This window comes from Dermacentor andersoni, chromosome 4 (genome assembly GCF_023375885.2).
Source record: "Dermacentor andersoni chromosome 4, qqDerAnde1_hic_scaffold, whole genome shotgun sequence".
Classification (NCBI taxonomy): Eukaryota; Metazoa; Arthropoda; class Arachnida; order Ixodida; family Ixodidae; genus Dermacentor; species Dermacentor andersoni.
In genome coordinates this window covers 50,122,788-50,147,539 of record NC_092817.1, presented here as the reverse complement: position 1 = coordinate 50,147,539, position 24,752 = coordinate 50,122,788, and the positions used below count along the sequence as shown (strand labels likewise).

At 48.9% G+C, this 24,752-nt stretch overlaps 1 protein-coding gene across 7 annotated transcripts in view; it reads left to right on the top strand.

Annotated features, from left to right (window-relative positions):
• Positions 1 to 24,752, top strand: part of Synd (protein kinase C and casein kinase substrate in neurons protein Synd) — a 119,201-nt gene that overhangs the window by 21,910 nt on the left and 72,539 nt on the right. For 5 of the 7 annotated variants that reach the window (XM_050184277.3, XM_050184275.3, XM_050184278.3 and 2 more), the window contains exon 2: positions 8,362 to 8,426. The exons of 1 other annotated variant lie outside the window; for it this stretch is intronic. The gene's annotated coding sequence lies outside the window, so the exon portion shown is untranslated. Of the gene's footprint in view, positions 1 to 7,469; positions 8,141 to 8,361; positions 8,427 to 24,752 lie in introns of those variants that run through there. One more of the 7 variants, XM_072287825.1, reaches the window with a different exon arrangement.

Below are 24,752 nucleotides of genomic sequence, written 5' to 3'. Positions count from 1 at the left end.
ATTTGCCCTTGCTTTGTTATCCGTGCTTAGCCCTTCCTCGCCCCCTTTTGTCAGACGAAGATTTGGCGGTTATCCACGGAACTGTCACGACCGCTGCGCATCTTTATATTGACAGGGTGATGCAGCGTGCACTTCCGGTCAGTGTCTCTCGTATTTAAAGGGGCACGAAAGAAAAAGACCAAGTCGAGCTAGATTAAAGGATTATGCCTGTGACGTCAGCGCTGCCTGATATCGGAATGCCTAGAGGGAAGTCACGTGGAGATTACGTCAACCCGTCCATTCCGGCGCGGGCGGTTGGAATTGAGGAGCAACAGCGGCACCTTGCCTCGGCGGCAGTTTTCTACGCAACCAGTAGACATATTTGCACGTAGAAAACGATGACTGACTTTAGACGAATAATCTGTCGATCTCTGAGCTCGACATAATTTTATGTTAGTGTCTCTTTAATAGTACCCCGCAGCGATGACGGAAATCATTACATCTATGTAGGGACGGGGGTAGCAAAAGGAAGTTAGATTCGTTAAACAATTCGAACGGTACAAGAGAACTTCTTGGGACAACGTAAGGCGCATAAGAGGTACTGACAGTGGCTTCAAGGCGTAACTACTGCCCTGGCCGTGCAGCGTGAAGTTGTCACTTTGAGGGCGTAGAGTCCGTCACTATAGTCTCTTGACGCTCGTGAGATCGAAAGGCAATCAAATCCATTCTTGTTCGTCACCAACGAGGGAGAGAAAACGCCTTATTATAACGAGGCGCACCACAAACGGAATTGTTGGCTTCCCAGTAGCTTACTAATCGAGACGACTGGAATGCTCCTTCTCTTGGCGAGGGCGAATAGGGTTGTGTTTTTCAGGGATTTTGCAGTCCGTGGAGAGAGCGAAGGGGGCTAGAGGGTGTTGGGCCAGACCGAACCTTTCTCGTTCCGAGGTGAAGCTCTCTTCTCCATCAAATTGGCAGCCCTGATCATGCGGCCGGGCCGTTGTTCCCTCGTGTAGAAGCCGGATGGTGGGCAGACTGCGCCGATGCATATCCGCCGCCAGGCGCGTGTGAGCCACTACTCGCTGGGCTTGCGAAAAGTGGCAGTGGAGGAGAGAGAGAGATGAGGTTGCGTCGACGACTCGCGGCGTCCGCCATTTCTTCATTCGTATGTACTATGCGCGCGTGGGTCGCGGCGAGGTGCCTGCCGCGCTTCGTCGGAACAGAGAGCGTTCGCTGTTGTCTTGTTTTTCTCGCCGTTTCGCGGGAATCCGCGCAGGGGCGACACACGAACTCGTGACTGCGGGCCCCGGCGGCCCGTGGCGTGTCGTCACCGCGCTGTGGGGGCACGGATATTGCGTGCCTTACTGTGCTGCCAACAGAGAGAGAGAGAGAGAGAGCAATTGAAGAAAAGTGAAAGCGCGGCTAAGCTAAGGAGGAGTTGAGAGAGTGCGGATAGGTGCATGCGCGTGCTTCCGAGACGAATGAGCGTATATCCGCCGTATTTTCTTCTTCCCTTTCTTTCCTGCTTTATTTCATTCTTTTTTGTCGCCGACGTGAGGTTTACAATGACTACTGCTGTCTGGAGCGCTGGGATTTTCATTACTGTTTAAAAAGAAAAATTGCACGTCTCTCATTTTATTTCTCAGCTCTGTCTACCGTCGGCTTTGCGAGCAGTGTGCGGCCGGCTGCGGAAGTTTACGCACGGCGGAAGCTACTGCAAGGGAAGAGAGAAGCGCAATTACTATATTGCAGCCTGGAATTGAGGTTTAGAGCCTTGTTGCGAAACTAGCTTTCCAACTATGAATGTCCGCTGTATCACTATAGCTTTCCAGATATTCTAAATTAATGGCTGTGGAATAAATATACAAGTTCTGGGAAAAGAAGTTGCTAAATGACTCGTGTGACGTGGACACGTGTAAAAGGGGCGACTCGTTACAAGAAAGAACAAAAAAACTGGTATAACAGCGTAAAATATAAAGTTGCTGCTTGACTAGACTGCAAGAAACACTAAATTACAGGACTACAACCAAAAGTCGCAGCTTGTCAAGTAGACCATATACCGTCGCGAAACTGAAACAAATGTTCCGTTATCCATTTTGTTTTTGCATTGCTTTGAAAGCTTTTGTCGTTGTTTCACTTGTAATAATTTGCGATACTTTGTTTAGCAGACGGAGAACGGTAATCAGACTTTACCATTCGGTTGTTGGTGAAATATTTAGTTATTTTCGATATTCTAAAATATCGAATATATTGTTCATTTTCGAGTGCGGGTACCAATAGTTAGTGCAATATTCGATTCGTATTCGAAACTTCGAATGTTTCGTTGCAGTTCGCCTGTAGTTATGAAGGGGCACATTTAGAGATACGTTTGTAATGATGAAATGAAATTATCAATATCAAAACTCAATTTTCGTTAATTTCGCCGTAAGTGGTTGATTAGGACAATAGGAAATGAAGGCCAGAGTAACTTTTTTTTTTTTTTTTTTTATTGTCGTGCCAGCACCGGTACGTCAGTACCGGACGTCACGTATTTCGATGCATTTTCTCGTATTTCGGCTGTTCTGGAGCTGTAAAATTCTTGACTTGTCAAGTTTATTCTTTAGTTACTTTAGAATACAGCTGCGTCGAGCTTAATATACCGATAAAACGAAAGTAACCATCGCCAAGCAGACATCATTAAAGATCGATGACGTGGCCGCGAGCTGCTGCAGGAACTTCAAAACGGCGCCCCCCCCCCCCTCCCCCGTCTTTAGTTTCTTTTTTGCGTAATTTCTTGATTAAACCGTAAAAGTGATTTTGCCGATATTTCATTTTTCTCTTTAATGTCCCGCGCTTCCTTCATATACGTTTTTACGGAAATCAGCTCCGTGTATATAGACGCACTTAAATCCACATCGGTTAGACCTGAAAGGATCGCCTTCAAACAGATCCACACTATATATCTGCGCTGCCATTATTTATTCTTCGTCTACATCTTTCAAGCACCACTTTTTCAGCACATTGGATAAACCATAAAACTGTTTTTTTTTTTTTTAAACCTTGCTCCGAGTTACGGTGGTACAACCATGCAGGTTAGGCTTCGCCGGTGAGCGGGAAATGCATTTGCTATATACTTGTAGCCTGTGAATCTCTATATGCTTTCGCTTACGCTTCCCATAAATTGCTTCCCGTATGGCGTTGGGCAGGCGCCGCAGGGCCTGCCCCCTTTTTATGGCCTATATACAAAAGACGATAAAACGCTGGAAACGAGCTTCAGCGTCAATTAGAATGCCGCGCGTCGATTGGGTTTATGGCTATAAACTCGCGGTGTGTGTCGGAGCCCCGACGAGCACGGGGTGTACGCTATACTATGGCCGTCTTTGTGCTATACGGCGCCATGCGTGTCGGCACGGCAGGCGTCAACGGAAACAGCTCTCGGCGCTCCAATTTGTGAGCGGAAAAAATACTGGTGGCAGATGAGTAATGCACAGGATGCGGGTTGCCTATATCGTCGTTGCAAGGTTCGTGGCGTTGCCTATGCATACGCGACCTATATGCGTGCAATCTTCGTTGGGTCGCAAACATTACCTTCCAGTATACCTCGGGAGCCACGGGAGCTCAAGGGTTGCAAAAGCATAAGTTTATATTCGGCTTTACAGAAACCTGCTTTGACGTAGTTTGTGAATAAGCACGCTTTTCCGGAAAGTGCATGGCAATTTGTTCTATGTAACCGCACTGGCGCGGGAAAAGCAAAAAAAGGGGGTGGGTGCGAAGGACCGTCGATTTCGAAGCGTGACGAACCGCGCGCTATAGCTTCAACCGTTTTCTTCTGCGTAGAACAGTAAGATCACCCCTCACCAAAAGCAACCTTCCGTTCTATATTTAAACTCTCGATTCGCTATTGGCAGAGAATGTGTAAAACATTGAAGGTCTGCGATCCGCAGCGTAATTAAGCAAAGGCCAGCAGTGGAGAGTGCGAATGTAGAAAGGGAGAGAGATAAACACAGCGTGAAGGGTGTAAGGGCTCATTCACACCGGCGACTGACAGTGGTCGCGCGACCAAGTTGGTCGCAAAGCGACCAGTCGCAAATGGTCGCAAACGGTCGCCTTTCTTGAAAAGCGACCATTTTGGGCCAGTCGCTCTCTGCGCGATTTTTCAGTCGCGCGACCGTGGTCGCAAAACTGATAAACCAATCAGCGGCGCACCGGAAGTGATCTTTCGTGTGTCTACATCCGGCCTCCTCCGGCGTCGCGTTCAAATTCCGCGTAGATTCCGAGAGTTCTCGCTGAGAACGATAATCTCCGGGATTGCGACTTGCGGGTCGCGCTCAGCCGGGCTTGCCGGTGTGAGCATCAGTCGCCTTCGGTCGCTTTTTGATTGCGAGTCGCAAATGGTCGCGCGACCTCCTCAAGTCGCCGGTGTGAATGTGCCCTAAGAGGTACATGCGCGCTACTCTCACACTATCCGACCGACTCTGGTCTCGAGCAGATGTCGTTTCACGCGGACTTCGCCCAGTCGCCAGTTTTATAGGGCTTCGCGTCGCCGAAGCGACAGCAGCGAAAGCTGCGGGCGTCTCATCATTTCCCCGTGCACGTCTTCTCGAGGTTCCCAGTTTCAACGAGGCTGCTGCAGCGTTCTCTGGCCCGCGGTATATGAGCTCGTTTCTGTGTCGCCGGGTGCCTTCCATCATTTCCACGTGCCTGGAGCGCGTCCCTTATTGCCCCGCAGCTAATCGAGTCGGTGTCGTTGCAGTACACGTGTCGTAACCGAAGTCACGTCAGTGCGCGGGCAGTCTCTCTCTCTCTCTCTCTCTCTCGGCAGCCTCGTATGTGTGTGCCGTCTCCGAGGCGTCGTTCGCGCCCTGCATTGGCTACGGGCGAGAAAATTATCGGCCGTGCCCGCGATTACGGCCCGTTTCCTTTGCCGTCCGTCGCTCAGCGTCGCTGATTGCGCGACCGCCCCCCGTGTGTGCGAGCTGCATCTATGGCTGCACGACGTGTGCCCAATTGCGTGCAGTGCAGGGTCCCGTCATGCAGTCGGTGACGAAAGCCGGCATGTCGGTGTCCGCGGGCAAAATAATCCACAGGAGGGTTTGGCAGCTGTGCTCCGCCAAACTTTCCGTTCAGCCTGCCGCCGTGCGTGGCGATATGTTAGTGGCGGGGAAACGGTAGTTATGATTCTTGCTTCTTTTTTTTTTCTTTCTTTGTTAGGTTTGGATGAATTGCCGCTCGGCATAAGTTCATGCTATAAATGCGCCGAGTTCTGCATCATGCGGGAACAACATTCTCTGAAAGCTGTTTCTCCGTCACCTAACGGCTGTATAGTGCTTGATCGGTTGATCGCCACTCTACCCGTAGCTATCGCTGTAAATGCTTCTATGCCGACTGTGTACTGTTTATATACGCAAAATGTTGGAACAGGCACAAAGCAGACAAGCTCCAGTGATGTTTGTCTGACTGCGTTCCAACATATTGAGTTAATATACCTTACTATATGCGAGATTACCTGTTCCTTCTAATTATATATATATATATATATATATATATATATATATAGTACGCTCTATAGTTTGCTCTGGAACACGCTATGTTGCACAATTGGATGGGCTACGAATGCCTGTCAGCTTCTACTTCGTGTGACCCCCCCCCATTCGCACAGATGGCGTGTTTAGCAGCTTTAGCTTCTGCTAGACTGCGCCAAACTTGAAAAAAAAAAAGAAATTGAAAAAAAAAACTACGTATCGGGGTGGAAGGGGGGGCGGGGATGCGCATGTATCACCTCGTTGTCGTCTCCGCCAGACGGGCGGGCGGTCGGGCGCGCGCCACATTCGGCCGGCGTCGGTGACCCACATGGCGCCGTGGGGGCCGGAATGCGCAAGAGAGCAAGCCACGTGTCTCGCTTGCGCGGTCGATCGAGGGGCGCTGATTGCGCTCAGCGTGGGGGGCGTAAGCCGTGCGCTGCCTCCGCCGTTGTTTGGGGCCGACGGGGCGCGGACTTTGGTCGCTCGGAACTCTCGCCTTTAGCCTTTGCCGCCTCCAAATAGCTGTGTTAAGCAGCTAGCTTTTCTTTAGGGTGGCGGGGGGAGGCACTGATTTTGCGAAATTGGCTTTTTAACTTGTAACGCGCACTACTTCAGTTAAGGGCTAATGGTCAATGGACGGACGCATCACCGCGTACTTTATACCTAGTTTTGTGGTGCTTATCGTAAGATTAGGTTAAAATTGAAATAAACGTGAACGCTTTTCAGGACGTGTCTGAGCTGAAAAGGTACACACGGGATGCTGACGTGCGTCATTCGTATACAGGGATGTTTTATGCAAATATAACAAATTCGACATAAAGTTCGAGCTTGTCAGTTCGCGCTTTATCTGATGTTCACTCGCCCACTGTCGGTGAAGTTGCGAGTTAAAATTCGTTCGGTACAAATCGGACAGACGCCCGGGATCGGCCTTCTAGAGGTCGAGGCATTGTAAGGGGAGTATTCTGAAAGCGAAATGTTCCAAAATGGCACAAATCCTTTTTTGGGTGTTGCTGAGGTCCTTTACGGAGGCCGAAGAAGTTGTTTCAACATAATGGTTATACAGTCTTCTGGCTCCCGTTATCTTTGCTCTGGGCCATGATATAATGTAAAGATTGTTTTTATTCGAAGTCCGCCATTAGCCCTCTTGGTAGGTCAAAAGCCATTTTGACCTATCACGGAGGGCTAATGGCGGATTCGGAATAAGAATTGATTGCAATAGTTTCTCGTTATAACCGGCCCAAAATGATGCAGCTGAAAAGCACGGCAACATAGGATTACCGACACCCTTCAAACATGAGCGACATTATGAAGTAAGAAAAAAAACTCTACTTCGCATTCCGTTACATACTGGGTTCATCGTGTCTGTGTCCCGCCCGTGCTACGCAGTATAGTGCAATCCTCGACACGAACATCTGATTCGAAAGGGCCCGTCGTCGTTGGCACTCGCTCCGCTATATTTGCGCAAGAAAACGCACTGTCTCTCCCGCCATCAGCGTTACGCGAGAAGGCTAGATGGTGTGTCGGTCTCGGACTTTGTGTGCAACGAGCCGTCGCGGCCATAATAGCTGCCAGCGAGCACTTATGGGCTCATTAAGGACTTGTACTTGGACGCTGTTGCAGTGTCCTCACGCTGGACAGACAGTCAGTCGTGTATTTCTTTTACGCCTAAATCCAATTTTGCCAACGAGGATCCGTTGCACCGAAAAGAATGTGTGCCAAACTGGTCACTATGCAAGCTCAAGTTCTCGTTAAAGTGCTCTTTTCCGAACACTTGTAGTAATACCTTCTCTAATAGCGATTGCTCGCTCACTATGCTTGGAATCGTACGCTTCTTTGCAAGCTTTAAACAGGCACAAATGATGGTACACTTAGCTATCACAGCTAAGCATCATATTTTAGCAGTTATACAATCTTGACCGCCGGTCAGCAGAACGCAACTGCAGAAGTTTCGGTCTGTGACTGCCGTGTAGCATTTCCCTGAAGGCTGCGAGAAAAACTTCAGCGGGCTTACGTACTGATATTTTTTTTCTTCCTTTTTTTACCTGTACGCGCTGTCTAGTTTGAGCGCACCGTGATCGGGCTTGAAGCGTGGGAATATTCCGTCCTTTTATAGCGCGTGACGTTACACGATGCTGCGCCTCCCCGTCCACTTAGTTCGCGATCGCGTGGGTGGCGCGGCGTGCGCGCCCGTCGTCCCTGTGTCCCCGCCCTTGATGATCGGGGCGCGTCGGCGCGCTAGGCCTCGTCGTTGCTGGCGCTAACGAACGTGCATACGCACTTCACTCCCTCCCCGCTTTCCCTTTCGACGGCGGCAGTTAGGCGAGATGGGCGCGTGCTCCTCTTCCACCGGACGCTTCTGTACACCTTGCCGCCGCCCGGAAACGGACGTTTGCGTGCGTGTATGGGTGTATGCGCGGCAGCCCATGCAGTAGTAGTATAGTGGTGTTCGCTCTATGCGACCTATCCTTTCTTTGCGCGTGTCGGTATTGTTTGGCGCGGCGTGTTACGCACTCTGATATGGATGCCACCTGTCGTGAGAAACTTCACGTGTGAACCGAGTTAACGACCCTGTTCGGTTGATGAAGCATGCGTGTGTACGCTTCTTCGCGCACTTGGTGCTTGATGACGACACGCGCAAGCGCTTGAAGCCGATGCGCAAGGCAAGTGTGTGCTTTTGGAACATGGATATGGCGTTTGTTTCACAGCAATTCTTTTCCTTGAGGGCAGAGGCGAAGTTTCTGAGACATTACTTTGGGAAGAAATGGGCGTGCATAAGAGGGGATAAAGGATGTATACTTCGTCGATAACGGCGATGTCGTGTAAAAATTGCTTTGAAAACTGTTCAAGAATATGTCGTTTGACGACTTTTCGCGGATTTCAGGTTGAAGATACGGTGTTGCGACAAGTCGGCGTGCGTGGGTCCTGCTTCTTCACCGTCATTGACATGTAAGTAATGTTTAAATTTCTTAATTCTCAGCACATAACTCTCGCCGTGTTCCCGTTATTTAGAAGCTACGAAAATGTTTAAGCGAGGTTCGGGCTCGTCTTCTGGTCTCCATATAACCTTCGGGGATACTTCGTTTCAGGCGATGCCGCGCTGATGCCAGGGGCTTGCTGGATCTAAATTATTTATTCAACGCTCTAAGCAATGTCGGCGAAAGTGATCTGCCGCGGTATACGGCCACTTGCGCATACATATGACGAATAGTTTTAGGGTTTCCATGTAGGATGACCTTCAATGCGCTTTCGTATTGCACCTATGACATCTTTTTATTAACCTACTCGTGTATAAATTATCAGCCTTTACTAGGCATGGCATCTCGGTAACTCGAAACGGCCTCTATTGTTGCGCAGACCAGACACACATGCGTTCGTCGTGCGCAGTTATGCTCAACAACGTATTGTGTAGAGAGCGCGGCGGTACCTATATACATGTATACTTCGCGCCCTGCATGCTTCTATGCATGCGATGTCGGTTGACGTGCCTGTGTCACACGCGAAATAATGCAGCTGTTGTTAAAAAAGGGGGATGACTTGTCGTGTTTTTCTTCTGCGTTTGCCTATTGTCTCTGACCTATTCAACGCTCTGGTGCGCTAGCTTAATAAAATACCTGACCCTAATTCTAAATGCAATCAGTATGCAAAAACAACAACAACAAAGAAATGTAGACGGGACGCGCCTTTCAGACGTCAGTTAAGCAGCTAATAGCGTGGTAGCCGGCCAGTGGCATGATCTATACACGAATGAAAAATTTACGACTATCACCGTAATTGTTAGTTCAGGCTTAGCCGGTCGGCGCAGTTATAGCTGAGTAGCGTGGGTAGGTCTTTGTTCAAACGACAGTGAACGTCCCATTCGCTTGACTTTTTTTTCCCCTATGAAACCTCGCACCAGCTAAGCAGTGAAGTCTGTTTTACAAATTCGTTGTTTGGCTCTTCATCAGAAGCTTTGTTTGCATAAACTTGACGCGAGCGGTTCGTGTCAGAACTCGGGCTGACCCACACTGAGCCGACTGGGTTGACGTACTACATTCTGCTTCGAGCTCCCCTGCAGGCGGGCTCACCCAACGCACGACAGATGTAGCAGACGCAAGGCACCGCGATAGCGTGCTATCCGAACGGCTCATACGCCAGTGCCGCACACGTGTCCCTAATTTTTCCCGGTATTTCTTTTTCTTCTTTTGGCATCACAGAACAGGCAGATCGCTACAGTTATACTGTACGGCTGATACGGAAACGTGACACGACTCCACTTATTCACTGCACGGGGCATCTTGCCAATACTTCCATTGTAAGGTAGCCGAACGCTGACCCTCCATGAAGTAAAAGAACATGCAAGTTAGGAAGGTTCGTCTTCTTTTCTTCTTCTTCTCGTAGGTTACGTGCCGGGGCCAATCTTTCTCCGGCTGCCTGCCGATCCCCTTTGCTCTCGCCGCATTTCGCGCTTTTGTAGGCGGTGAAAGGCTGCGCGGGGCCAGCGAGCGGATCGAAATCACGCAGCCGCCAAAGAAAGCCTCGGCCCTTCCGCGCCGCCTCCCTTTGTGAAAGCGCGCTTGTCACGTGGCCGGCCGTTGCTTTCTTGCGTAGACACGCATCGCCGGAGCCCGGCGCGGAAGTGCACTTACCTACCACCGCCCGCGCTCACCGAGTGACCTTTCCTCGAGTCAGGTGTGCGCTCTTTCTTTTTTCGCACTTCTTTTGAGCGATAGGCGCTGGTTGACCTCTTTGTCGTGTTTGTACATTTCTCGGCTGCACTTTGGGGGCTCGCAGGTTTTATCGAAGGTTAGTGGAAGTGGCTGTCTTCGGGACGGTTATCTCCGAACGTCGGCGCTTTCGGCGTCTTCGTCGAAGGTCTTGTGTGCGCGTAATGCCGATTCGACGAGGCCACTGCCGTGATAGACCTCTGTTCGGAAGCACACCTTTGTGGGTAGAAGGGAGACTAAAACATTGTGTTTTCCTGCGGCAACGTACTTTACCTATATACGTTGCTGCCGGCGTCCTCAGTACGTGCGTTCTCGGTGACCTCGTACTGCTCATGACGCCTTCCGTTCTTGAAGACTGTAGATTTAAACGCTTGCTCGTGGGTGTTTCATCGGGAGCCATTCGCAAGTACTTATACAGACGTGCGAAGCACCCACTTATGAGCATAATTCGTAACTATAGCTGAATCAGGCTATTTATTATGCAGAAGGCAGTACACTCGAACTGAAACTCGTCCAAGTATGTGACGCGTAACCTTATCAAATCCCGACTTTGCGCTGTTCATTTCAACACTTTTTGCTGCCTAAAATAGGAAGCAGTGGGGTGTGGGGTGAGGCAGCTGCGCTTCTGTGCTGTGTTTTTCATGGTAGCAGCTGCGATGCCCGACAGGAGTTCGACTGCGTTCATGCGCCTTTAGTTTCGGTTGCCATGGGTGTGCGAATATTCTAAATTTTCTGATAACGAATCGAGTATCCACTCTTTGGAAATAGGAATATTTTACGTGGTCAGCTATACACAATCAAACATGAAATTGAAGCAGAAATGCGATGTTCATCCTTTCCACTGTGGACATAACGTGCTAGCGCACGCTGCGTCGCTCAACTCAGCCAGACATTTCCAGCTAAACACGATCATTCGCAATAAAATGTTGCTTAAGCGCGCTAGTCGGCAGTGCATCCCATAAGATGACCTTTATAAACTTCATATGATAATGCATGACTGCGTATTCTCCTATAACAGCCCCGAGTTAGCGAACGGTCTGCTTAGTTGTTTCTAATATGCCCCCTTTCTGCATTTAGTAAAGCATGCTTTATCATGCGCAGTGTATTGAAACGTATTGAAAGTGTTTTTCTCTTGCAAGAACACCAGGTTGTTAATGATAATAGCGGTGAGAAGGCCACACATCATTCGCAAGCATCTCGCGCTGTTGGGTTCCTATTGGATTCGCTCTCGAAAAACTGCCATTCGCACACTCCCAGTTGCCACTTCAATACAACTGGCAAAGCAAGGCTTGATACTTTTTGTTTTGGAACGCGTTTGTGGGTGAAGCAAAGTTAGATCTCTGTCAGGCTGCTGCGTGTGGATCGCGAATGTAATTCCCTATTAGAGGATGACTGAGTGTTCAGTGAGCCGCGTTGCAGCAGGACGACTGTCTCTTCGTTCCAATGCGCGTGCGTGAACAGACCTGTGTAGGCGCGTCGTGACCCCTCGTAAGAATGTGGTCTATACGGGCTTGCTATAGGCCAAATAGACTGTAGACCAAATGGCTTCTATAGACTAAACAGATGAACGGTCGTGTCATAGTCTGTATGTGGACGTGTACGTATGTGGACTTTCTGCAAACAACTTTATAGGAAATCTCTTAGATCGCTAAGAATGAGCGAGATGCATGTTAACGGCCGTTTGTTTATAGCCAACGTGTAAATTTTCGCAGCCAGAAATAACAAATTTAAGGCTCTGCAAGGTGTCTAACAGACAATATAAAGATCGTATGAACTCATTTACATAAGGCCTTTTGGCAGTTGATTGACGTTCGTGCTTCGCGCGTTCCGCTGCTACTGCATTCTCGAAACGAGGAGGGTGGTCAGCTATACGGCGGGCGCATATATACGGAGAGTGAAAGCACCCTCGGTGGATTGGATTCCGCGCCCTCTTGTCTGCTCCTCCTTTCCGTCGAGGTCGTTTGGAAGGCGCCTCTCGGTCACGCCGGCACGTCTTCCTGCGGTGTCCCGCGCGTGACAGCCCTCGAAAACGAACCGCGAGGGGAAGCGTTGGCGACGGCGGCGGCGGCCCTGTTCGGAAAGCGTCGACTAGCGGCGTACTTACAACGTCGCACTCCCCACCGAAGGAGGAGGCCATCGATGGTTCTCTCCTGGACGCTTCCGGGTGGAAGACCAAACGAGGAGGAGGAGGAGGAAATAAGTAAAAGGACGTGCGGTCTGCCCCGCGGGCATGTTCACGTGACGCGCGAACCGTTGCCGGTTGACCCCGATTGACGGGCGCGCTGTCTCTTCCGGGGCGCCGCCATCCATGGGACGTCTTCTGTCGGACGTCGCTTCGCCGTCTGCGAGGCGAAGGAGAAATGGGAGGTAGGCGGAGGGGCTGGGCGGAGAGTAGCTAACGCGCCCGTATAACCCCCTCCTCGTCAAATTGCCGCTGTTGCTGCTGCTGCAGCCGCATTGCCTTCGGAGGCGAGCTGGCGCGATTTATACGCCACATCGACGATAGTGACCGAGCGCGGTGGGGGCTGGCGGGACCGACGGTCGCCGCTGCCGCGCGTGCTGGGACGATTTATGGCGTGGCAGACCGGTGGCTGAATTGAATTCGTTTTGCCGTCTCGCTTTTGTTTTTCAGCGTGGGCGGCGAGCGTAATGGACGCTGCGTAGCGAAGAGTGATTCACTGCGCCGGGGCGGCTGCAGGACGAGCCGTAAAAACGGAAGTTCTCGTGCGGTGCGAATAGCCGAAAAGAAAATGAATTCTTAAAAGAAATAAGTGAAGTTAGTTGTACTACAAAGTAAAGCGAATGTAGGTGCGGCGCGCTGCCTTGTTAAATGCTCGGCAGGAAAGCGGCGTAAGCCGGAAGAATAATGCGCAGGAAATGGGTTCGGGTAATGCACGTAGCATCGCTGTGTACTGCTGCGCGCCCGGGCCTCGGTTCGCTATATAGGTGAGATGCCATCGCGCTGGCCCCGCGTAGGTGCAGTACACTTTTATGTTGTTTTGTTTTTTTCTTATCATCGTAAGCTTAACCTAACGGTCCTGTGCGTTTCTGGGCATAGCCTGTTTGTGGACGCGTTGCTTTGGAAATAATATGCGAAGCGATCTGTGCTAGGACTCGGTGCAGCGAAAGACAGTATACAGTACTTGAGCTTGGATATCCTGCTCCGGTAGAAGCCCGGTTACTTCAGCGCGTAGGCTATTCTTGTACCAGTGCTCATTGTCTCACTTTCAGTGAGTAACTGGTAAAGTAACGGCGATGTAGAACCTCTGAGGCCCTGTGCACCGTGCTTTGACAGCCTCAGAGCGATGTCGTCGGTAGAAGACTTTCCCACGCTTGTTCCTACGCTCACGGCTCGACTCACTGGAGCTGAGATATTATGTGGCTCCGTGGGTTCTTGCCATACGTTTTGCGCCATTTGGAAGTCCTGCCAAGTAAAGACTTAACCGAGGAGCCTACAGTGCGCTTTGCTTTATTTTTTTAATTTTCACCCGATGATGCTTCATCGCTAAAGCAAGCAATTCTTACATAGCATGGCCTCCGCCAATCCTGTATAAATTGCCTGCTGGATATATAGCAGGCAAGGACGACACATTTTCGCACACCAGTTTCAAAGCGAGTAGCATTTTTGGGAAATTCACTCAGTTTGCGATCTGTTTGTGCGTATCTAACGTATTTAACTCCTACTTGGGTTACTTGGTAGTCCATGGTCTAATGGGCGGAGCATGGGGCTGCTGTGCCGAGGGAACCGGTTTGGAACCAACCGTCGGACTAACGTGGGTCACGGGGTATGTGCCGCTCTTCAATGAACCTCTTTGACGCCAACTTGGCTCACTGGGAATTTGACACTGGGAATTTGACACTGGGAATGTGACACTGGACATGTGCCGCTCGTCAGTGACGAAAAAAATACTTTAAAATGTATCTTGTGTTGCGCGGAATACAAACACGCGCCACGCGCAGACTTCGTGGCGGCGTCGCTAGATGTCGCAACGTATTAAGAAGTAACGGCAGTAGAGGAGGCCGGCTCCAGTAAACGCCTCATACATGACGCATTTTGGATGTGGCATGCAATACGGTGTGTCGCTGCATTGCTCACATGCTACTCGCATTAACGTCTACAGTCATCCTGAAATGGTTTCTGACGCAATTTTTTCTTGTCGTTGACGTTCGCTAGGTCAGGTGCTTGTCGCCTTAGCTGTCTTTTTCGGCTTGATGTGACGCTAGCCGCCCTCCTAACTTATTTAGTCGCTCTGGCAACCTCTGTGCTTTTGTGACCAGATGAATATCGAAAAGAAACTGAGTGCGTCAACCTAGCTGTACAATTTTGTCCAGCATCACAATCGCTTTATTGTCTCAGTGAATGTTGCTTACGGGTGCCCAAGCGTTGTTTCTCCTGCGCAACCGGAATGAGTGGGTTAGTAGCCAATATATAACGCAAGGAAAATAAAAAACATCATGCACACACCTACAAACATCCACTATCAAGATGGCCCCGTTTCGTTGTTGGAAGCGATATGCTATAGTTTACCTCGTACGCGGCTGGCATTTCCTTGGACATTGGCCAACGGAGGATAATTGTCCTGTTGAACGCAGATGGCTGCGTAAAACGATTCCGTGCGCGAATGTTCGGTTGTTATCGCGTTGTCCGTCGACTTTCAACCCATGCTCGCGCGCGCATCAACTTGGCGGTGTAATATATAAGCGGCGGCCAGCGCAAATCTTGTCGGGTAGAATCCGGCTCGCTGGCGAATCTGCGCGTTTTCTGTGTACTTCTGCGTGTGCGACTTTCGGAACGAGCGAGTTATCGGTCTTGCGTCGTAATGCAGCAACCGCGTCGCGTCCCGGGCCACCTGCGCGCCGCGAAAGCGGGTCGACTCCGTCAAGGCGCACGCCGTGTGCGACGAGCCGGCCGAGCGAGCGCATTCCTGCGCCGGTCTCGGCAAGGCCGCGGCGTATTGTGTGTGTTCTGAATCAATTGCCAGCTAAGGAGCGGTGTTGGAATTCAGTATTATACCACGGGAGGGCGAATCGAAAGGGCTACCGGTTTATGGCCTAAAAGCACGCACAGGCTTCCGCAGCTCCTGTATGCTTTTATATATCGGAGGAGCGTTTGTTAAAAGCGCACATTTTTCCCCCCCTCGCTTGTCTCGCTAGCCTGTTAATGTGGTCTTACAAGTTGTTTCCTTTCGTTAGCAAAACAGTGACATTTGGCAAGAAAAAAAAAAGTCAAGGTCAATTCGCTGTAACTTTACACTAATGTAGAAGGCTGGTCTGTAAGTGTGAACGCAATAAGTGTGAACGCAATAAGTGTGAACGCAATAAGTGTGAACGCAATAAGTGTGAACGCAATAAGTGTGAACGCAATAAGTGTGAACGTGCACCGACACGCAAATCTAGTGTGAAACGTGTGTACGCATTCAGCAACAGTTATACGTATACCTTATACGTCTCAGTGCGGTCTTGAATTCAATACGCTGGAACTTTCGATCGTCCTTTATTCGTCCTGCTAAAGCATCATTTTTTTTTTCTTGGCTCGTTTATATCGGCCAGTGCGTTTTACGAGGCTGATAGGAAAAAAAAAACGCGAACAGCTATGAATGTTAGAAAAATGTAACGTAAGACGCGTATCCGCCGCACACTGCAGAGTTATTAGAGAGCGGAAAATACGTTGCGCCTCCTATTCGCGCATATCTCAATACCTCTTGTGCCGCGTCTCTCGGCTTATTTCACATTTCGCGCCGTATTTCACGCGACGAAACCGTTCTTCGGGCCTTTATTTCTTTCCTTCTTTCTGTGATTTTTTTTTTTTTTTACCCTTCGTCGGGCACGCATCGCATAGTGGCGTCCTCTCCTCACATGCGCTTGTTTCTCGTTGGTTTTTCTTTTTGTCGGCCTCTCGGTATGCAAAATGGGGCGTCTTCACGCGGCGCGCGTGCTTCACGAAGTATTCGCGATTCGAGGGTGGCCCTCCCGACCTGCGGCGGGGTATAGGGTGGCGACAAGCACCCGTCATTATTATTACGACGTGATCTCTTCCCCCGTCCGTGTTTTTCTCGGACGACTCGCGCACTACTGTCGTCCCCTCTCCGGGGCTTAACCCCGTCCTCGCCTCCCTCCCCACCTACTCGCCCATCTCGCATCCCTCCGGTCAAGAGGAGAGATGCGCGCTCACGCACGGCCTTGTCCATTGTTCTCCCTCCGTCCGAGCCATTCACGAAGAGAAGCGACGCGCCTCGGCCGTGTAAACGTCAGCCGTTAGCCCTTCGGGCCAGGCCTGTCTTGAATCACGATGATGGCCGTTCACTCTTTTATGCGCGCTTCCTTGTGATGTGCGGAACCCTTGGTTCGGGAACTCGATTGGACGATTCATCCACGTCCCGGCGGCAAGAGAACTTGTTCTTCTTGTGTTACTATTGATTTGGTTCGGCTTATTTACTTATTTCTTTATTTATAGGCTGCACGAGATCGTGCTGACGCTGAAGAAATACGCTTTACGCTTTCATTTGTTTTGGGAGGTTTATCGCATGCCGTTTGCCTATGGGCAAAGCGTCTTGGTTCCTGATAACAGTGCTGCAGATGTTTTCCTTATTCTGTGCAACGTATTCTCGGCAGCGCAATTCCATTATTGTCCGAGGATCGTCACTCTTGAGGGAACGGCTTATTCATGCGTTGATACCATTGGCGCTCCTGTAAGGGTCTCCAATATTTCTTCTGCGTTGAATAGTGGCCCTTATGACATCTGGCGTGGATTTATGTTTACTGTAGTGTTCAGTCGGGATACTTCATTCCAATCTTACGCTACTGCAAGTTTTACAATAAGAGCTGCGTGAAATCCCTCGCTAAGCGTGTGCGATCATGTATACAGTCGTGAGCAAAAGTTTGGAGTTCACGACATAACCATAAATATTGTGCAGAAACCATATCGACGATGATCGTTACTGTAATCGAATAGGTGAACTTGTAGAAAGCTATCCTTTTTTTTCTTTTTTCTTTAAGAAGTGATGCGCTTGAAGGCCTTTATTTGTTGCAGTGTGGATATTTAGGTTTGTTGTTTCGTTGCGTAATTCCGTACAGAACGAGCCGTTAAAGCCCTTTCGTCATGCATGCGTGTAGTCTCCTGCGGTGCCCTTTCCCGCAACCGCCACAGGGGGAAAGAGGGAGGCGGGAGAACAGGAGAGGGCTGCCCATCCTGAGTGCTCCATCACATGCACCTAAGCAGTCCAAAATCTTGTGTGTAAACCTTCAGACGCGATCAAAGCTCCCGCGCTAAAGCACGTGCGTTGTCGTCGGTGTTTGCGAACGCGCCCTGCAACTCGGTTGCGCATGCGCACGTTCCCTTTGCATCGGCGAATTTGTATCGGCAGTGAGAGCCCCACCGCCACGAAAATGGACGGGCGAGCCAAAGAATGCCATTTAGCTTTAAAAATTAAAATTTCTTCTATAGCGTAGCACATCGACGCGGTATTCCCTCAGTGCACTGCATTGGTCGAATACGCGCGTTTAGGCTGTGTCCACTTGGATTTCAAAATGACATGGCTGCGAAACAAAAGCGGGGGGGAAAGCTTTCATGACACCATTGGTCTGCTGCGTGCTATCACAGCCGTTTCATTGAACAGCAGAAACTACATTTTTTAGGGCGGAAGGGGTGTAAAATGAGGTAAAGTAACATGGTTCTACTTCATTCCCCCTTCCTCCTTCAAGTTTCGCATATCTGAAGAAACTTGCTTTATTAGTTCCCCCGTTATCTTCATTCAAAAGAGAAGTGCAAGATACGTTTCACATTGAGAATTTCAGTGTAAGCTGCAGCTGGCGCGAGCCAATTAGGAGCGCGACGGCGTGAATGCGTGTGTCGCTCCTCGTGAGATCTGGATCCTCCTCCTCTTTATTATTGAGCGCCAGCCTACGTCCCGTATGGCCTTCGCCTTGTTTACGCAGAATTGTGAAACAGTGCAATTCACGGGTATATCACGGCACGTGTTGCAACCAGTATTTCATTTAAATCCGAAGCAATAAAACCTAGAACCTCTGACAGTTGGCGCGTTTGATGATATGGGGAAAAAATAATTCTCTAAGTCTCCCAGCGCTTAAGGTGGTAGGCCACCTTCGAAAGTTCATGTTATTGCACGAGATGGAATTTTAGCTTTTTTTTACGTTTTATGAATGCCCAAACATTCAGCAGCGCGTTGCAAAAGAAATGATCTTCCGATCACCATTAGTTTGGGAGTTACAGTGAGTTCTCTGACCTGTACCTTCGTATTGCGAAACCGAAAATCAGTACTGTTTCTTTTTATAAATATTATTCAAAATACTTTCTTTTCTTTTTCATTTTATGTTGTCACCGAGTAGTCACACGAACAAAAGGACTCTAGTGCATCTCATGGGGGCTCCGGCTATGAAGCTGCATGGTGCATTTTAGGCCTCTGTGTTAATTTTGACATCTTTCACATGATTTGAAGATCTGTTTGCGTTTTTCTCAAAACATCTTGCACCACGTAATACTACTTTTTAAATGAACATTCTGATACAAAATTTTGCGCACTCATACATGGAGATGTGTTGAACGAACTAGATCAAAAGAAATTGATGCAATATTTTTTGCATTTACAGCTCATTTTGCAAATACATTTAGTCCAACTTGGCAATTTTTTCGCTTTCCTTAGTTTTTCGAACATCACTTAATGTTTATCACATTGCGTTTATCCTAGTTCATTGCATAGATCCCGCACTTAGCTACATAAATGCCAAAGCGTTACTCAATTCAGCAAACTTAACACTGCTGGCGCGACTAGTACTTTTACCGCATTTTGACAAAAATTGGCTGCCAGAAAGTGAACCATTTTCTGTACTTTTATATAGTTGATTGAGTCAAATATGACATACTTAACCAGGAAAAATAAAGCTTGATTGAGTCCTGGCTTCTGATGTAAGGAAAAATGAGAGAGAGAGAGAGAGAGAGAGAGAGAGAGAGAGAGAGAGAGAGAGAGAGAGAGAGAGAGAGAGAAAGAGTGTGTGTGTGTGTGTGTGTGTGTGTGTGTGTGTGTGTGTGTGTGTGTGTGTCCTATTAAGGGGCGCAAAAGACCTCCGAGGGGAAGTTAGATGCGCGCGCGGTCTTAAGTAATGATACACGGTCGCGTGAATAAATGAAGCTTTGCTTTCCATTTACTTGATGGAGAGCGCCGTTCAACTTTTCTCTCCCATTCCCCGCCGTGGCTGCCGTAGGGTTCGCGAATGTGGCCTTGAAGCATATAGTTTCGGCGCTGTTCCCGCTGGCTGCATGCGGGCGTTTTATTTCCCCGGTAATTTATGCGCGCAAAAAAGTGCGCCTGTGCGGGCGCATAGTTTTTGTTTGCCATTAACTTCCGCAAGCGTAAATTCTGGTTGCCGTATGGCCTTTCTTATACGATGTCGATGTTCTGTCGTTAGTTTGGCAAATAGCGGGCTGCTTTTTTTTTTTTTTTTTTTTTTTTGGAGCCCGTCTTCTCATTTTTTTTTTCTTAGTGCAGTAACAGATGGACCTTAATTCAAAAAAAAAAAAAAAAGTAGAGACATCTATCGTCGGCCATGGGTTGTTAGATTCTGTGTGACTTCGTGGCGAGTTGATGCGGAAAATTCAGTGGTGTCGCCATCAGTCTTGTTTTTGTGCGGCTTTCGCGCAAGCCTTCCCCGTTCAGTGAGGCTGTGTGTATTGGATTCTTGTTATGTATAATCTACGAGTCTACCTTATATCGCCGTGTCAATTTTAAGCGTGGCTGTTCTTTTAGTAGCGTTTATATCGTGCGTTTATATCGTGCGTTTATATCGTGTGTTTACATCGTGCGATATCTTTTTCATTTTTTTAGATAAGCCACGAACTTCGTCGTCGTCGTTGTTGTTGTTGACTGGTGTATGTCATAATTTAAACAATTTTCATATTGATTTCTTTATGGAAACCTTTATGTAATGACCTTGCGCCGTCAAACCGCATCAGTCGTTATCGGGCGTTTGTCAAGGGGCTTCGTGAACTGTGGATATATAGTACTCAAAACGAGATGTATCGATTATAAAAATACCATGCTTCCTCGCCGTATCGTGCCGGCAAATTGCGGCTCGGTTCGTTGATGCTGCATTTCTTTTTTTTTTTCTTCCGCTTCGCCGACTAGGTGCGCAGCGCCACCTGTACTTACTCTGAACTGGTCACTTCGTGACCCGCTGTCGCTGTGAGGAAAGCGGCTCTCGAGCGCGCCGCACCGTAGACCGCGTTCTTGGACTTGGCACAGATTGGGAGCAGGCGTTTAGCCTTATTCTGTGTGTGCGCCTTACACAGTGGCGGTGCAAGTAATTCGCCCCCTCGGTTCGACCGCAGTATCGCTGGCGAGACTTCAAATTGCTCGTAAAGGCCGCTGCTGTCAAGACCACAGCGTTCGTAGAATGTCTGTGGCTGGACGTCATCCAATGAACATGGGTCGATTGCAAAATTTGTATTCTGTTCAATGAAAAAAAAAGGAAAATAAACGTGTACGAATGCGCTTGGCATCGCCTTACCAAACGGAGTTGCTGCGTCGCGCAGGTTGCGTACCTGAAAACACTTGCGCCCCTTTTCCCTCTCCTCTTTTTATTTTTCTTTTTCACGCCTAATAACTGCGCCCCTTAGGGCAGGATTCGCTCCAGCTGGCGTGCGATGTGTTCATCCGCGTTAGGTTACATACACTCTGTGCGTTGTGCGCGTCGGATGTCACTCACTCTTCGTCGAAGGTGTTGGAGTCAGGTTTGCTGGAAAAGACCGAGTTCCCCTCTCATTTCTACCCGCGTACAGTTGAGGAGGAAAAAGAAACGCGAACTTGTGGCACGCCGAAGGTCGAGAAACCCGATCACCTTGGGTAATTGGCGCGATCTATATAGCTTCTTCGCGTCGAATATCAAGTGTCGTGACGACGGGGTCGACGGTTGTCGTTGCCCTCTGATTACGGCGACGGCTTCATCCATGCGTTGCCGTGTGTGTGAGTACTTGACGGTGCGTAACCCTCTCAAGCGCAGCTGGGGCAGGAGGTAAATGAGGCTGCCCTTCGCCCACTGAGCGCACGCACATTCTCGGGGTGTCTACTCGACGACGTGCGAATCATGCCTAACGCGATCCACGCTGGCCGCCTGTGTCGCGGTATACTTGGAAGTGCTGCTCGCAGCTGACTTATTCAGGAGCCGCACTTCTTGCTTCGTGCTGTCTGGTAGCCGTAGTTACCGATTCCGGCGTGCATGCATATATATATATATATATATATATATATATATATATATAGTGAAGCTGCTTGCGGCGTTTGTTTGCAGCTCACTGCGTGGGTGACCGGTTCGGAGCTGTTGTCTGATTGTGTGATTGACGTGAATAAATTTTTCGAGCTGGTTGTGGCGGGCTGATTAGTACGTGTTCTTACACCTTCAACGCAGGTTTCCCTTGCTCTTTGGAATATATACGTCTGCTGCGTCAGAGCCGCGTACATGTGACAACCACGTAGCTTCCTTCAGTATGCAGATGTCTCGCATTGGTTTCCAAAGGTATATCGCCACGGGCTCCGCACGAGTATACAGCCTTCATGTACGCTCCCCGAACGAAGACTACCTACCATAAAGGAAACCGAAGGAAATATAAACTAGGAGGCATCATTGCATCACGCAGGCAGCTTCGGCGTCTGTGGAGCCATTCTATATACTTGCTTTTTCCGCTCGAGAAGTCAGCCGAACAGGTGACGTCTGTGATGAATTTCATTGCCCGCCATCGTGGGGGTACTAGAACATGGAGAATCTGAGAGAAAAGTAGCAGCACCATAACACAACAGGCGCGTATTGCACCGAGTTACCAATTTGATAACAGTAATAATCTATAGTGAAAAACACTCGCCGTAAGAAAGCAAATCAATCTACGGGGAGGTGATATGGTGCGCTGACATCGTGGCCGCCATGTTTGGGTAGTAGCGCGGTGAGCGGGTGCTTTCGTGACGCGACGTGAAAGCTATCTATAATTTTTCATCGATACGACACTTGCCATGACCAGGCCTGCCTTGCGGAGCGGGAGCGCTGAATCTTACCGCGCGCTCTGACGTGGTGATCACGTGTTGGGCCGACTAGTTGGGCTTCAGTTTGGTCGCGCAGTGCTCCCTCCCAATTCTGTTCTTCCTCCGTGCTTTCTTCGCACAAATGTCGCTTGGTGTTGCGCATGCGCACATGCTTTACGTCTGTCGCGTTCCACCGGTGTATGGCTTCGCCTTGTGCTTTGATTTGACTCTGGTCGCGTCGCTTCTGCGGGCATATTTCTCCCGCGTATCGTGCGTTCCGGCATATAAAAGACAACGCTTGGAGATACTCAGAATGTTTCTTTAGCATTCCGCCTAGTTACATAATTAGACTTGATTAGTTAATTAACTTCTGAAATGTTTTAATTAGGGGAAAATTGTCAATGATAAAATTGCAGAGCACTATGAAAAGCTCCCGATACAGCTTTCTGTTGCTCAATACGTGCTGCATAAGTGTTTCTCCGAGCGTGAGACAAGCCCGCAAAACACTTCTATATAGCACGTATTGAGCAATAGAAAGCTGTATCGGGAGCTTGTCATGTTGCTCTAAAATTTTGTCATTCACACTTTTCATCTAATTATAATATCCGAGAATTTTCTTTAAAGATTATGTAATTAGGCGGATTGCAAAAAAAAAATCTGAGTATCTCCAAGCGATGGCAAACATTACCTTGGTTGTGTCCAACCGCGTGGCATTTGCAGATTTTTAAAGTTTGGCTAATGTTACGTGGTGCACCCTATATATATAATGCATGCTCCCCACTGCAAGAAATGTTACACTTATGTCAGTTTGTTTTTATGCATGCACCATATTTCACTGCTAGCACGCAGACACATATACACACACTCACCTGGTTTCTCAAGTTAGCTTTTTAGGTCTCATCTTCGATTACATTTCGTCCCCAACATCGTTCTCGCGCGCTGCTCGCATATATAAAAGAGCTCGCTCCTCGTAACAGCCCTAGCAAAATCCCGAACAGTTCTCGTACTCTCATTCATTCATTCATTCTCACTTGTATATTCATACGTAACTGCACCGGATCCTCTATATATATATATTTTTTTAAAACACCTCGACAGATGGATTCCGGAGGCTACTGTCATCGCTACGCATGAACCGGGAATCGTATTATAGCGCCTTATATGTGTGTCTTGTGTGTGTGTGCCTGTGTACAGTGCATGCGTGCGTGTGCTCATGCGCTTTCGTTTGTCCGTTCGTTTGTGTAACACTCTCCGAGATTCGCGAGCGCCGCCGCCTCTGCTTGCTCGCACGCGAATCCTTTAGCCGCCGCGCCGTAATTGCCGCCGTCATTTGTAGACGCGTCCCCGAGGCAGCAGCAGAAAGGGCACTCGCTGCTCTTGAAGGAATGGAGAGTAAGAGAAAAAAACGGAAAAAAAAAACCTAACGACGACCTCCTTTGTTGAACCTGTACCGCGCTCGGGCAGCCCAGGCAAACGGTTTTCGCCGCTACTTTTGCGCGGGCGACGTGCAATTACGGGGAGCGTTGACGCAGCGCGATGGGATAATCATTTCTGCCCAGGCTCTGTGTCTCTCTGTCTCGTCGTCGTTTCTTTTCGCTCTCCCCCGCTTTGTTCCTCGCGTTTGCGAGATTTAAGACCGCGCTGGCCCAGCAGCTGCGCGCTCCCGAAAAAAAGAAAAAAAGATGACCCCTACTTCGAATGTCGTATTGTGGAGACCGCTTTTATAAGCAGCCCTTCTTTTCTCTCACGGCCGAATTTGATACTGTTATCCCCCCTTTCCCCCTCCCCCTCGCACACAAGGCCAGTGCTGCTTATGGCCGTTGTGTAAGGTCGTTCGTGAACTTGGGCAGCAGTACTACGTAGCTGTGGTGATCTTCGTTATCTTTTTTTTTTTTCTTCTTGCAAATGCCCGTTATCCGTGTTATGACCCCTTGCACCGTTACACTGTGTAGGCAGTGTTCCAGAGAAACTACGCCATTTTCATTTTGTTTTTCTATCTGTCCGATCTTCTATTTTCTTCGCTTTAATCGAGGTGTCGTTTGCAGTGCGCAATTTGGTAGAAATTGGTGGAAGTGATGATTTTGACGAACGTCGTCACGCTTATTTGTTTTGGGGTAATGTCACGGATGGTTTCTTGTCGTTTAGAAACGTTGCTGGGGAAAAATGACCGCAGGAGGCCTGTCTGACTTCTTGGTGTTGGGCGTAAACTGCGCCTTCGTTTAAGCTGGCACGTACAGTGACAGTTAGTTCTCGGGATTTCTCGACCATAGGTCATCTTTGTGGAATGGTGCTGAACTGCAGGCGCGAAAAGCAAACTTTGAGACTGCAGCTATGATGTTGGAGTGCTTGAGAAAACGGTAAATCGGTTCAGGCTAAAAATTACTCCTTTAAGATCTCTATTTGCGTTTCTTTAATGACACCGACAAGGTTTACGGTTGCAGAAAATAAAACCAAACGTTCATTTTTAATTTCGCTCCCTAATCTCGTGGCGAGCGAGAACGCGTTTTCTTTTTCTTTCTTTCTGTGCGGGTAAAGTCTTCGATAGT